This window comes from Macrotis lagotis, chromosome 8 (genome assembly GCF_037893015.1).
Source record: "Macrotis lagotis isolate mMagLag1 chromosome 8, bilby.v1.9.chrom.fasta, whole genome shotgun sequence".
NCBI lineage: Eukaryota > Metazoa > Chordata > Mammalia > Peramelemorphia > Peramelidae > Macrotis > Macrotis lagotis.
This window is the reverse complement of record NC_133665.1, coordinates 9,763,935-9,778,041: the sequence shown is the minus strand read 5'-3', so window position 1 is coordinate 9,778,041 and position 14,107 is coordinate 9,763,935. Positions and strand designations below refer to the sequence as shown.

Here is a 14,107-nt window from a genome sequence, read left to right as displayed (position 1 = left end):
CTGGTCTCAACTCCACCTAAGATTATGTGTATCAAGCCCTGAAGCAAAAGTGCCAGATGTTCCCTGTACACAATCTAGGGAACAATGCAATCACTCATATGTACAAATGCTTCTCGTGTTTGCTAATTTTCAGCTTTGTCCCTTGAAAGGATCTCGAGCAAAGTCAGGACTAGGGATTTAAAATTGGGAGACCTATTGAGAGCTGAAGGCAACAGCAGTAACCAAAGAAGTTCCATTTGAATGTATGTAATTAATCCAGGAAAAGTATCTTTTTGCAGTCCTAAAGAAGCATATAGAATAGACAGCCCCCTTGGAGAGAGGGAGACCTGGGTTCAAGTTCTGTCGTACTGGCTGTGTGAGGCTAAACCACAGGAAGCTCTCAAAGATTAAGCATTTCACCACCATTGATTGCCATTCTGCTTTGGTAGATAGAATTTCCTCAGCAGGAGTTTCCTGCATCTACGCAATCATAGGTCTATACCAATCCTCCCCTCCCCAAATCCCAGGCTGTTAGCAGGACTTCCATAGAGAAAACAGATGTTTAGAAGTCTTCTGCTACAAAACAAGACCTCTGGGTCTCTCTAAGCCCTTACTTCATTGCTAAGAGTCCAAGGATGTATTTGTCAATAACCCCTCAGGAGGAAAAAAACCCAACTAGTTTTCTATGGAAATTCCTAACATTAGGTAAATAAATAATTCAAGTAATTCAAACATATTATCATTTTTTTTATCTTCCTTCCTGAGAAATGAAGATATTCAGGAGTTTATAGAACAAAAAACCCTACTACCATAGCTGACTGGGAGAGAGAGTATTATGGCATGGTTGAAAATAAATTTTTCCAAGAGTCGGGAATTTGAATTTTCAAGGTTACAGGCTTTGGAATTGATCAGAACCTTTGAGATCAACTGATTCTGGGGTTCTTAATCTTGTTTTCATTATGGACCCCCATTTTGCAATACAGTTGGCCCTTCTCTCAGAATTAATGTACTAAAAAATGCCAAATTAGATAGTAGTTAAAAGAAAATATGTATTATTTTCATCCAAGCCATAGATCCCTTGAAATTTATCTATGGACCTCAAGAACTCCATATAGTTCAAATTGTAAAACTCTCATTTTGTAGCTGAAGAAAACATGACCTAGGATATTAAAGTTCTTTACCTAAAATCACCAGAGAGTATCAGTACTGACATAAAATTCAAGTCTCTTCTCACCACATCATACTGCTAACTTGTTGGATATTTTCATTTCTCTCAGTCTTAGCTTTCTCATCTGCAAAATGATAGGGTTTGGAAGTGATCATATCTTATCTAAGTGCCCTTCCAAACTTGCCAATCTAGGATTCTCATAGGTGAACTTAAGTCTGCATTCACTTTGTTCCTTTCTGTGTCCTCTATTCTAAACTTTATGACTAGGCTCTCTGACACTCAAGGGCCCTCATATGGTTCCCAGTGAGTTGACCTTTGTTACCTTCCCTCAGGATTTTGCCCTTTGCTAAAGGAACTGATAAATTAAACTTAGCTAAGAGTTTTTTTTTTTTTTTTTGAGGGGTGAGGACAGAAAAAGAACTATGATTTGATTAGGGTAGAGAACTCCCAGAAATAAAACACTCTCTAGGTAGCAAATTGGCAACTATTCTGCAACATATAGTCACTTAGGAGGTACTGAGAAGGTCAAATGAATAGTCTAGGTAACACAGAATGTATCTATCAGAGATGGAACTTGAACTCTGGTTTCTTCTAATGCAGAGACCAGCTCTCTTTCTCCACCTCATCCACTTGATAGTGGCTTCATGGGATATGCTGCCTAGAAAACACCTGTATTTTTAATAGCTGCCTTCAGGGACAGTTATAAACAGTTATTTAATGAGCAATTATTTTAGTGCATAATCCCTTCCCTCAATGGTCTTACAGTATAGTTGGTAAATGCAAAAAATACAAAGAAAAAGATAACAATTGAAGGCAATGAAAATAAAGACTGAAGATCTGGAGAATCTTTAGAGATTAGTCAGCTCCACCCATCCCATTTATGGATTGGGAAACTGAGGTCCAGAGAAGAAAAGTTACTTGCTTAAGATCACATAGGTAGCAACTAAGAAAGCTAGGTTCTTTGAATTCAAATAATCTCTTTTTTCACTACTTAGCAATGGCCCATAGAGAACAGTGGTAGAGATCACTGTGGTTTGATCAATAAAAGGTATATGGAAGTAAATAAAGAGTATATGGAGGTGGAACCTGAATGAACAGGTTTCAAGGAAATAGAGAGAGAATTGGAGGGCATTTCATATAGGGGAGAATAAATTACTTTGAGATTCAAAAAGAAAGACCAGAATTAACAATGCAAAATCAGTGAGTATTTATTTTAAGTGTCAACTATATACAAAGTATGAAAGGTACAAGAATAAAAATTCCAATCCTCAAGGCATTTATATTCTTCTAAAAGGGAGCTTCGGGCAGTGATGGAAGCCCTTAGATATCCTACAGGAAGGTGTCTTAGTTAAGTGCCAAGGGTCTTGAACTCCAGTCAAATCAGATCTCAATCATTAACTAATTTCCAAAGAGGACAGACCCAAGAAGCCACTGCAGAGTTGTTTTTAGAAGAGCATCGAACAATATCACAATGGATAATAAGGGGGAGAATTAAGATAATGAAGCTTATAAGGTGCATGACAGTGATCTATAACAGAGAGTTTCAAATAAAGGGTGAAAGTTAAGACTTGGGAAAGGTCATTAGACTCAAATTAAGGAAAACAAAAACATATCTACAATGATCTCTCAGAAAGATGCATGTTATTTAGGAAAAGGAGACAGTCCCAGGAAAAAAGTTTTCCAGTTCTTTGCTCTTCACCCCCAAATACTTTCCTCCCGTTCATGGGTAGAAGGCATCAGGAAGAACGTTAAATTTCAAGTGAGAGGATCTGAGTTTAGAATTTGGTTTTGCTACTATTACCTTGAGAAAGTCACTTAAGTTTTCTGAGGCTTAGTTTCCTTATCTGTACATAGAGGAGTTTGGACCCTCTGACCAATGAAGTCTCTCTCAGTTCTGAATCCTATTATTGAATTGAAAAAAAACCCCCACACAATTAATTATAGCTTAGAGGCAGCCAGGTAGCAACAGCTGGTAGAGTACAGGGTCTAGAGCCGGTCAAACCTGAATTCAAATCTGGCTTCAGACACTTTTGTTTGAGGCTATCTGACTCAAGAAAAATCACTTATACTTGCTTCAGTTTTCTTAACTATAAAATGATGATCATAATAGTACCTCCATCCTAGGTTTGTTGGGAGGATCAAGTAAAGTAATTAGTAGAGTGTGACTTAATCAACTTTTCTTTCCTCTTCCTGTCTCTTGTCTTTTGCATTTTTCATATAGGAGTGGAAGGAGCTGGTTACTATCATATAAAGAATTGAGGTCCGGAAGACACAGTTCTCTATGTTCTCAGTTACTGCCCAAGATAGTCTGCTGGAAAACCTCCTATTACTGCAACTTGGTTCGTAGAAATATTCTCCAAGGAGTGTTATAAAGCCACAAGAATTTTGTGGTCAAATGTAAAGGTATTGATCACTGGGATCTGTCTAGCATTAGCAGGCATTAGACTAGAAATCTTTTTCTTAGAAATCTAAAGCTAGCCCACATTTGTGTACTGTTTTATAGTTTGAAAAGTTCTTTCATTACAGGTAGTTCAAATATTGTTCTTCCTTTTTTTTTGCTAATGAGGATACAAAGCCCAGATGCCTTACATGGTACCATCAAAATCATATGATCGGATATCATCCTATAACAAGTTTTGAACTAACCAGTTCTCAGATTCCGACACTCTTTCCATTATACTGTGCTGTGCTTTTGAATCTAAAACAAAATGCTTCTTAGATGAGTGACAGAGTGATTTATTGCATGGGACAAGGAATTGGAAATCTGGTTTATTTCTGTCACTTAATTAAGTGACAAGTAAGTCACTTAATTTCTCATGGTCTTTGTTTCCTTGTCTGAAAAATGAAGGGGACAGACAAGGTGTGTTTGCAAAGCCCTTTAAAGCTTTAATATTTGCTTCTAGCTATGGTGTTATTTATGAAATTCCCAGATTCCAAGGCAATGTTTTGGGCAATGAGGTAGAAAAAGCCTTTGGGGTACCTGTCCATTACCTTTTCTTCAGTTCTACTTTAATTTCCCACCTGGCTGCACTCTACTGGACTTTCCTTGGCCATATCCATTGTCATCATGCCCAAGGGACCTCATCACTGGAAATGCTATCATCTTGCAGGATCCAATCAGCCTTGATATTCACATCTCCTCAGAACCCTCTGCTCTTCTAATTTGGAGGGTGGAGCCCCAAACCCCCAAACCTTCCTTTAAGGAGGGAGCTCAAGTCAGCCTCTTTTCATCCTGCTCCCCTCCCATCCCTCCCAGATGCATTTTACTGGACTTCCTTGTACTTCTCCATCAATGTCCCCAAAACAGGTACCTTCTTCCCTTAGCCTTTTCAGTTTCCTTTTGTGTTTTATTTTCCCTATTATAGTGTATACTCTTTGAGAACAGAGACTTTCTTTTTTTCCTATTTTTATTTGTATCACAAGTGTTTAGCACAGCACCAAGTACTTGGTGCTTAATCATTACTGATTAGTAACAATCTTACTTCCTTATACTTATTAGCTCTGTGACTCTGGGCAAGTCACTTCATCTTTGTCTGCCTCATTTTCCTCAACTGTAAAATGGGGATAATAATAGCCTCTATTTCCCAGGATTATGAGAATCAAAGAAGTTAATATCTGTAAAGCACTTAGAATGATGGTTAAGTTTTTTAAATTGCTATTATCATTGAAGGCAAAGGGGGTAAACTGGAAGGTTTATCTTTTCCCAAATAAAGTTTTGGGCAAAGATGGAGAAATAGAGACCTATGGTAAATCAATTCAAATAGAAACTCCAAAGATATTTCAACACTGAGATACTTTTCAATGATGAAATGATGAATGCAATTAAAAAAAATATGCCCTGGGCCAGTGGTTTAAACTGGATGGGAAAATTATATTCTGAATGAAGACTAGAGAAGCCAGTTGGTTCTTTCAGGATTCCTAGCTTGGGAGAGTGGAGTCAAGATGGTGGAGTAAAGGCAGAAACTCCCACAAGCTTTCCCTCAGACCAGTCCAAATACCATTAAATAATGACTCTAATCAAATTCTAGAATGGCAGAACCCACAAGAAGACTAAGTGAAACAATTTTCCAGCCCAAGACAACTTGGAAGATCCATAGGAAGGGTCTATTGAATAAGGATTAGAAAGGGTCTGCAGTATAGTCCAGACTGTACCAGAACAAACTGGCTCTAGCTATCCAGGAACAGTCAACCTGGGTCAGAGGCAGAGGTGGAGGTTTCTGGGTCAGTGGCAGAGGTGGAGGTTTCCAGGTCTCTCAGTCTAGGGAATGCAAAGTAGAAGTTGGAAGGTCAGCAGGGAAAACTCTGCCATACCAGAGTGAGACAGGAGCCTAGTCTAGCTCAGGCCTCAGCACAGCCCTGGCCCAAGGAGATGACGGACAAGCCTGGGGAGCCAGCTGGCAGAGAGCCACCCTGTTGCTGCCTCCAGAGCACTTGGGCTAGAATGGTAAGGAAGTGGGGGGAGATAGCAGAGTTCTTTTTGCTGTCCTTGAAGCAGAACTCTGTGACTTTGACCATACTCAGATCCAGGTTGCAGTCTGGGGCTCCAGTCTCAGAAAAAGGAGGAGCTCCTCACAGTTCCAGGGCAGAAAGGAGTGCTTGTAGTCATCTACAGACCAGAACACAGGCTAGGAGAGCAGTCAGAGTTTTTCACATGACCTTGAAGGAATTGGGGTCCTGGGAGAATTCCTAAAAACAGCTACAAGAACCTTCAAAAGCTTGTGTCTTCCACCCTGGAAGCAGAGTCTCACTTTAACAAAGAGTTAAAATCAAGTTATAGGTTGAGGAAATGAGCAAACAACAGAAGGAAAAAAATACAACCACAGACAATTATTATGGAGGATCAAAAGACACATTCAGAAGATAACAAAATCAAAGTTTCTGTATCCAAAGCCTCCAAGAAAAATATGAATTGATTTCATGCTATGGAAGAGCTCTAAAAAGATTTTGGAAATTAAGTAAGGGAGGGAGAGAAAAATTGGGAATAGAAACGAAAGTGATGTGGGAAAATCATGAAAATCAAGTCAGCAGCTTGGTGAAAGATATATACACAAAAATACTTTAGAAAATAAATCTTACAAACCAGTTTGGGTCAAATGCAAAAAGCATTCCAAATGATCAGTGAGGAGAAGAATGCCTTAAAAAGCAGAATTGGCCAGATAGGAAAAAGAGATAAAAAAGCTCTTTGAAGAAAATAATTCCTTCAAATGTAGAATGGAGCTAAGTGAAGCTGATGACTTTGTGAGAAATCAAGAAACAATAAAACAAAACCAAAAGAATGAAAAACTAGAAGAAAATGAAATATCTCAATGGAAAAACAACTGACATGGAAAATAGATCCAGAAGAGATAATTTAAAAATTATTGGACTACTTGAAGGTTATGACAAAAAAAGTGCCTAGATTTCATTTTTCAGGAAATAATCCAGGGGCAGCTAGGGCCTAATAGATACAGCACTATCCCTTTAATCAGGAGGACCTGAGTTCAAATCTGGATTCAGACACTTAATAATTACTTAGCTGTGTGACCTTGAGCAAGTCACTTAGCCCCATTGCCTTATTTTTTAAAAAACTAAAAAGAAAAAAGAAATAATCCAGGAAAATTGTCCTTCTATCCTAGAAGCAGAGGGGTAAAACTGAAAGGATCCATCAATCACCTCCTGGAAGACATCTCAAAATGAAAACTTCCAGGAATATTATAGTCAAATTTCAGAACTCCCAAGTCAAAGAGAAAAAATTAAAAGCAGTTCGAAAGAAACAATTCAAATATCATGGAGCTAATGTCAGGGTAATACAAGATTAGCAACATCTATATTAAGAGTTCATAGGGCTTGGAATATGATATTTTGAAAAGCAAAAGAGCTAGGATTACAACCAAGAATCAACTATCCAGCAAAATTGAACATACTCTTTCAGTGGAAAAGATGGACATTCAGTGAAATGGGGAACTTTTGAACTTTCAAACTTTCCTGATGAAACAACCAGAGCTGAACAGAAAATCTGATCTTCAAGTAAAGGACTCAGGTAAAGTATAGACAGGGTGTATGGGAAACATTAGGGACTTAATGTTGTTGAACTGTTTGTATTCTTACATGGGATGGAATAAAATGTCTACGAACCTTCTCATTTATTAGTTAGAAGGAACATATATAGACAAGACAGAGGAGGGAGCTGAATTTGAAAGTATAAAATATTAAAAAGATGGAATTAATGGGTGAGAAAAGAATGGACAGGGGAGAATGGGGACAGGCAGACAGGGGTAAAGGTGCTAGAAGGTGATAGAAGAGAGTGAAGATGATGAGAAAGGGTAGTTGGAGAGGGGAGAGGGTGAAAGAAGAGAGAGAATAGAATGAATGGGGTTGGGGGAAATAAAATGGAGGGCAATGAAGCTAGCAATAGCAGCTGTGTGGAAAAAATATTAAAGCAATTTCTCCAATGCACTTATGATAAAGAATGCTGTTCATCCCAAGGAAAGAGCTGATGTCTGAATACAGACTGAAACACATTTTTCTCACTTTATTTTTCTTGAGGTTTTCTGTGTGTGTGTGTGTGTGTGTGTGTGTGTGTGTGTGTGTGTGTGTGTGTTGGGGGGGGATTATGTTTACTTTTACAACAAGACTATTAGAGTAATATGTTTGGTGGCTATACAATTTTAACCCATATCATGCAACTTGCTTTCTCCATGGGGGGAGTGGGGAGGAAGGGAGAGAATTTGGAACTCAAGGTTTTGGAAGTAAATGTGGAAACTTGTTTTTTACATGTAGCTGTGGTAAATTTTTTTTAAATTTTAAGTAAATAAAATTTAATGAGAAAATTTAAAAAATTAAAAAAATAAAATATAAAAAATTTAAAATTTAAAAACTTTTAAATAATTTAAATTTTTTAAAAATTTAAATAAAAAATTAAAAAGAAGAATTTATTAGCTCTACCAGTAGCTAGGTAGAAGAGTGGATAGAATCAGGAAGATTTTTTTTCATGAGTTCAAATCTGGCCTCAGACACTTACTAGCTGTGAGACCCTGGCTAAGTCACTTATCTCTCTTTTCCCTCAGTTCCCCTTATCTGTAAAATAAGTTGGAGAAGGAAACTGCAAACCACTTAGTATCTTCAAAATAGGGTCACAAAGAGTCAGACATGACTGAAAATGACAATAACAACAAAAATTAGCTATATATTTTTGCAGGTCCTACCCCTACTCTTAAGGCTGACTGCATTTAGCTCCTATAGACTGAAGGCTTTTTCCAAAATAATAGTTCTGGTCACTTTAGACAAGGCTATCACTCTCTAGGGCTTCTGGGATTTGATAATCAATCAACCAACCAACAAGTATTTATTAAGTTCCTACTATAACATTTGAATGTTGAAGACAAGTACATGTGATATATATATATGTATATGTGAGCACATACCCAATGCTTTTATGTACATGCATGTATATGTACATGTGTGTCTAATGCTTCTCACACGTGTATGTACTACATGTGCATAAACATGTATAGCTAGGGAGTGTAAGAGATACACACAAACATACACACATATAATATCTTGACTATAAAGTGAATAAAACAAATTACACACTGATTAAATATAAGGTAGTTTGAGAGTAGAACATAAGGAGTTGGAAGAGGTCAGGAATCACGTCATGGAGAAGATGGTGTTCAAGTAATTTCTTACAAGAAGGGAGAGATTCAATTAGTTTCTATAAGAAGGGATTGCAATTAATTGCTCATGTATACCAGATTGCTTGATTTTTGGGGAAGAGTGCTAGAAGGGAGGGTAGGGAAAAAAATTGGAATTCAAAATCTATAAAAAATTAACAGTGAAAACTATCTTTACCTTTAATTGGCAAAAGATAAAATATTACCTGCAAAATAAAAACATACAACAATAAGCAAGCAAGTAAAGGAACAAAAAGAAAGGAATGCCTTTCAGGTAAAAGGAGTATAGTGACAAATGAATCAGATATGGAGTTGAAGGACCTGAATTCTAACAGTTTCTGTGAAATTTGGGAGCTTCACTTTGCAGGTTTTTTTTTTGCAAGGCAAAAGGGTTAAGTGACTTGTTCAAGATGATTGAGTATCAAGATCAAATTTAAACTCAGGTCCTCCTGACTCCAGGGTCAGTGCTCTATCTATAGTCATCTAGTTATTTTTCTTAAGAAAAAAAATAGGAGTGGGTGGGGTTAAATGAAATGACATCAAAGGATTTAAATCAATATACTATCTCATAGGTGCAAAATACTTTGCAAACCTTGAATGATACTCACTGCAAATGCCAATTATTAGAAGCTAGTTGGGAATATTATTTATCATAGAATTAGAACTAGATGGAACTTTAGAAATCTGTAATTCCAGAATTTCTATTAGCTCTACTAGCAACTGGGTGGCAGAGTAGATAGAATCAGGAAGACTTTTCACAAATGAGGAAACTGAGACACAGATGGTCAATGATTTGACTAGGGTTATACATGGCTAGTGTGTACATCTTCCTGATTTCAAGTCCATGACTTTTCCCCCTTAATTGAATTCAATTCACATTTATTATATGAAAGATAGGGTATATTATAAAATAAACAAATAAAAAATATCCCACATACCAACCTCCTCCCCCCACAAAAAACTATACAGTCACAATCCTTACAAGTCCCAGTTCTACATTCAAGAGAGTGTCCTCTCTCTACAAAACAGGGAATGACCATACAAATCACTGTCCTTTGACACTCTCAAATCAGCAGAGAAAAGTTTTATGGGGTCATTTGCGTCTAGCACGTTTGTCCCCCAGGGACAAGGGCTGGGCTCCAAGGTGACAAATACATCCAAGTGTGGCTCTGAAATGAAATCAGCCACACACAATGGCCTGAATGGTCAGGGATCAACCTCTTGTTCCCTGGCTAGGATGGGAAGGGGCTTGATCCAGCCAGCTGAACGAGTCTTTTAGGGCTGCTAGAATAGAATGCTTCTGCTCACTAAGCTTTCTTTCCCCTTTTCTATCCCTTCCTGGAAGTAGGGCAGGCAGGTGTCCAGGGAAAGGAAGCATTAATAGTGGAAAGGCTATGGAGACTTTAGCCACCATTTCAATCAGATCTTTTAAGAAGTCTTTGAGTAGATTCCCATACCTTAGACAAAACAGCAGATTACCATCATGTGAGAAAGTCTTTGGTAGTGACTGGGCTCAAACTCATCTAGCCCTTTTTAGGTCACAAAATTTCCTGGGAGGAGATTTGTATTTTCTCTAGAGGTTGAGCATCTGGCCCAGCAAAAGAAATGCGATGGAAAGAGCTCTGGATTTGGATCCTGAAGACCTGAATTTGATTACCAGCTCTTTCCCTCATCATCTGTATGACCTTGGGCAAAACACTTCTCTCTGAGTTTCATTTTTCTCATCTATAAAACGAGAGGGTTTGACTAGATGTTCTCTCGGGTTTCTTCTAGCCTTAAGTCGATATATCTTTGACCCCTGCTTGGATTGCCCCTGTCACTCTAATTTAAACCCTAAATGGAGTTGTAATGACATTCCTCCTTGGGAAAATGGGTGCAGAGTAAGTAAGTCAGACTCAGGAAGCTCATTGACAGCACTTATTTGGCATCCAATGTATACAGTTTCACTGTTGGGTGCTTTCTGGGGTGATTTAGAGAGACCTGAGAATAGTATTAGCCTAAGTCTATTGTGTAACTAAGGTAGAATGCAAACTGAGATCAACAGTATTCTAATGAAATGAAAACAGGAAGACCAAAGGTCTCTGTGGCAAAACTAAGCAACAGTAGTTTTTGTAATCACCCTTTATCTTAAATGAGGCTTCAATTGAAAGATCATATTGGCTTCTGGGATATCAAAAGGAATGAGAGTGCCACACAAATTCTTGGAAGAATAGAAAGGTTCTACTTTAGAGTTGCGATAGAGACCAAGACTAAATTCTCCCAAGCAACAGCATTAGGAGAATCAAGATACTTGGGTTTCAATCCTAGTTTTCTATATACTCAAAATGTGACCTTTGTAGCTATAGGTCACTCTCTGAACTGCATGTTCCTCATCTTGGCACTGAGTTCTAGGTCAAAAAATCCAAGTAATTTACCCTCTCTGGGCTTCAGTTTCCTCTCAATAAAATGAGGGGATTGGATTAGTAGATGATCTCTAAATTTCTTTCCAGCTCTCAGATCCTGAGATCACTCTAGTCTCTGCTTTCAAAGGAGTTAATCACCACCCTGACTCTGAATTCAGCAATTATAATCTAGGTCATCCATCAGCAAATTCAAGGAGCTTTTCTCTAACAGATCCAACAAAAAGTGTAATAGGAAGCTGTAGAAGGTCACTCTCCAAACTCACACTCCTTATCTTCTCCTTCCTGCTCTAGGTCAAAATGATCTAATCTCCCTGCTGATGAGAGAGCCTCAAACCCCATACTCATACTCTCCAATGATTCAAAATTACTTCATTACTGATTCTGGTTTATGTTTGTCCCCTTAAATAAATTTTCATTTATTGAGCACATACTATATAAGACAGAAACAAACTTCCCAAAACCAAAAAAAAAAATCCCCAAATATATACAGTCACAGTTCTTACAAGCTTATTCTATTAAAGGGAGTTTGAGGTGGTGGTAATAGTAGAATACAATATGTTCACAAGTAAATACAAATTACATACAAAGTAATTTTAAGAAGTAGAAGAATAGTGGGTTTTTTTGGCGTGTGTGTGGGGGGGTCCAGAAAGGCCTCACATAGGATTTGGTATTGGAATTGTGCTCTTTAGGAAGTCAGGGATAGAAAATCAGGAGGGAATGCAAGCGGGACCACTTGAACTCATGGAGACAGGCAATGGAATGACATGAGAATACAAGCCCTTTGTATGACTTGAGTCTATACATCCTGAAAAGATGGGAAGTTCTGGGAAGCTCCAGAGTTCTGATTACTTTTTTCCCCCTTTTCTGGAAAAAAAAAGTGTATGGAGAGATATCTGCAGGAAAGGAAGGATTAGAGAGATCAGAATAAGGAAGGATAGAGGTCCTGCTTTTATGTTCATCTATGGGAAAGACAGTCAGGTCACTGAATTCAAGAGAAAATAGGGGGAGGGGGTAAATTCTAAGGAACAAAGCAGAATAATAAAACTTCAGGACTATCATCTGCAGTTAGAAGGCAACTTCTTAGGCTCCCAAAACAAATCTTCTACTTCCTAGAATTCTCTCCCTCCTAAATCTGAACTGTTTTGAAAACAGATAAAAGTTTTTTCTCCCCTATCTTGGGAAAGCAGCTCTAGGAAACCTCTCTTTCCTCCCTTCTTTCTTGCCTTCACTCCCTGCCAGGTGCAGCTCCTTTTAAGAAATTGCTTGCTTTCATCTGGGTACGGTCTCTATCCTGCTGCCAGGCCTCTGCTATCATATCCACCGACATCACATTTCCTAGTTAGAACCTAGCAAAAACACTGGATGGAAATGAAGTCAGGCCGGAGGCCTTGGCCAGACTTGAGAGAACATCCTCCCACAATCAAGCATTTCAGCTCTGTTCCTGAAATTCCCCAAGGATGAAGCCGGCATTTCTCCATTGGGAAAAGCACCTGGATTGGATTCTACTTCTCTGGGAAGTGACCTCAGTCCTTTACTGGGATTAATTCTTTTGCTTTGCTATTAAATCCCAAATCTATCACAAGAGGGAACATGGTGGGCAGTCTTAGAAAGCAAACTGGGATTAAATTCTAAGGAATTCTAAGGAATTATCTATCACTTTTTTGGGGGGGGCAGTCAGTATTTTTGGAAGTAAGCATGAGAGAGAGAGAGAGAGAGAGAGAGAGAGAGAGAGAGAGAGAGAGAGAGAGAGAGAGCCTGGCCCTTTCTCTAAAATGAAAGGACTTTAATCCCATCTCTAAGGCAGAATGTCAAGAGATATGCATGTCTCCATCTTGATTTCTTACATCTGGGGATGGGGGGATCAAAATTTCTCTCCAAATAGAGGGCGTCCTGAACCTGTATTAAGGTTGAACGTTCAGATCTTCTATTTGTACCTCCAACACCGTCAGAGATGACCGCTAGCTCCTGAGATGGTCTAACCTGTCATCTGTGATGATGCTAATCTTCTGCCTCTCCTTTCTAGGAGGACGTAAGGGTCTGATCTGAGTAGGGTCTTCACCATGGGGTGTGTGTGTGTGTGTGTGTGTGTGTGTGTGTGTGTGTGTGTGTGTAGGAGGTGGGGGGCGGCGGTGACCCTGCCCTCCCCGAGGGACCACCCCATGGCTCGTCCCTGGAGGACCACCAATCTGAGATGTGGAAGGGTTACTTCATCTTTTCCCGACGGTGGGGGCGCGGAGGGGGTGGGGGCGCGGAGGGGCGGGGTCCATGCCCCTCCTTTGTCCGGACAGTCCTCTTGAATCTCCGGGGTCCGCATCCCAGACTGAGGTGTCTCCTTGGCGGCGGAGGTGGGAGCGGGGGACACTTGCATTAGGTGAGCCCTGCCCCTCTCCCAGGAGCACTCCCCGCGTGCTCCGCCCGGCGCCCCTCGGGCCCCACGACCGTGCTCCGGCCCCCGCCCCCACTCACCGGGCTGCCGCCTCCGGACGGTCAGACAGGCTCCACAGGCTCGGGGCTCGGGGCCAGGCGCTGGGCGCTGCTCTCCCACCAGTCCGGCCCGGCGGCTCCGCTCCCCGGTTCTGCCGCGCCGCCCCGGCCAATCACTGCCGCGCCTGCAAAACACGCTCCGGCAACGGCCAATGGGCAAGGCCGCTGCGGGCCGCCGCCCCCTGGGAGGAGGAGCAAGGAGGAGGAGGAGGATGCAGGGGGAGCCAGCCTTGGGGGCAAGGTCCAGCCTGGAGCCGGGGAGCCTCCGGGCCAGTGCCCGGCCCGGGGGGGAGCCAAGAAGCAAGGCTGCTGAGGAGACATGTCATAGAAAAAGAGAGCTGCAAGAGAGGTTCGTGCACCTCTGCTAGCCCAGGTCCTAACCAGCTCCCACCTGTCCTCCGCCCTGCCCTGGTAGATTCCAG

The 14,107-nt window shown here is 40.2% G+C and overlaps 1 protein-coding gene across 3 annotated transcripts in view; it reads right to left on the bottom strand.

Annotated features, from left to right (window-relative positions):
• Nucleotides 1–13,767, bottom strand: part of ABAT (4-aminobutyrate aminotransferase) — a 132,847-nt gene extending 119,080 nt beyond the window's left edge. For 2 of the 3 annotated variants that reach the window (XM_074196346.1, XM_074196348.1), the window contains exon 1: nucleotides 13,668–13,767. The gene's annotated coding sequence lies outside the window, so the exon portion shown is untranslated. The remainder of the gene's footprint in view (nucleotides 1–13,667) is intronic. The other variant, XM_074196347.1, reaches the window with a different exon arrangement.
• Between the last annotated feature and the right edge of the window lie 340 nt (nucleotides 13,768–14,107).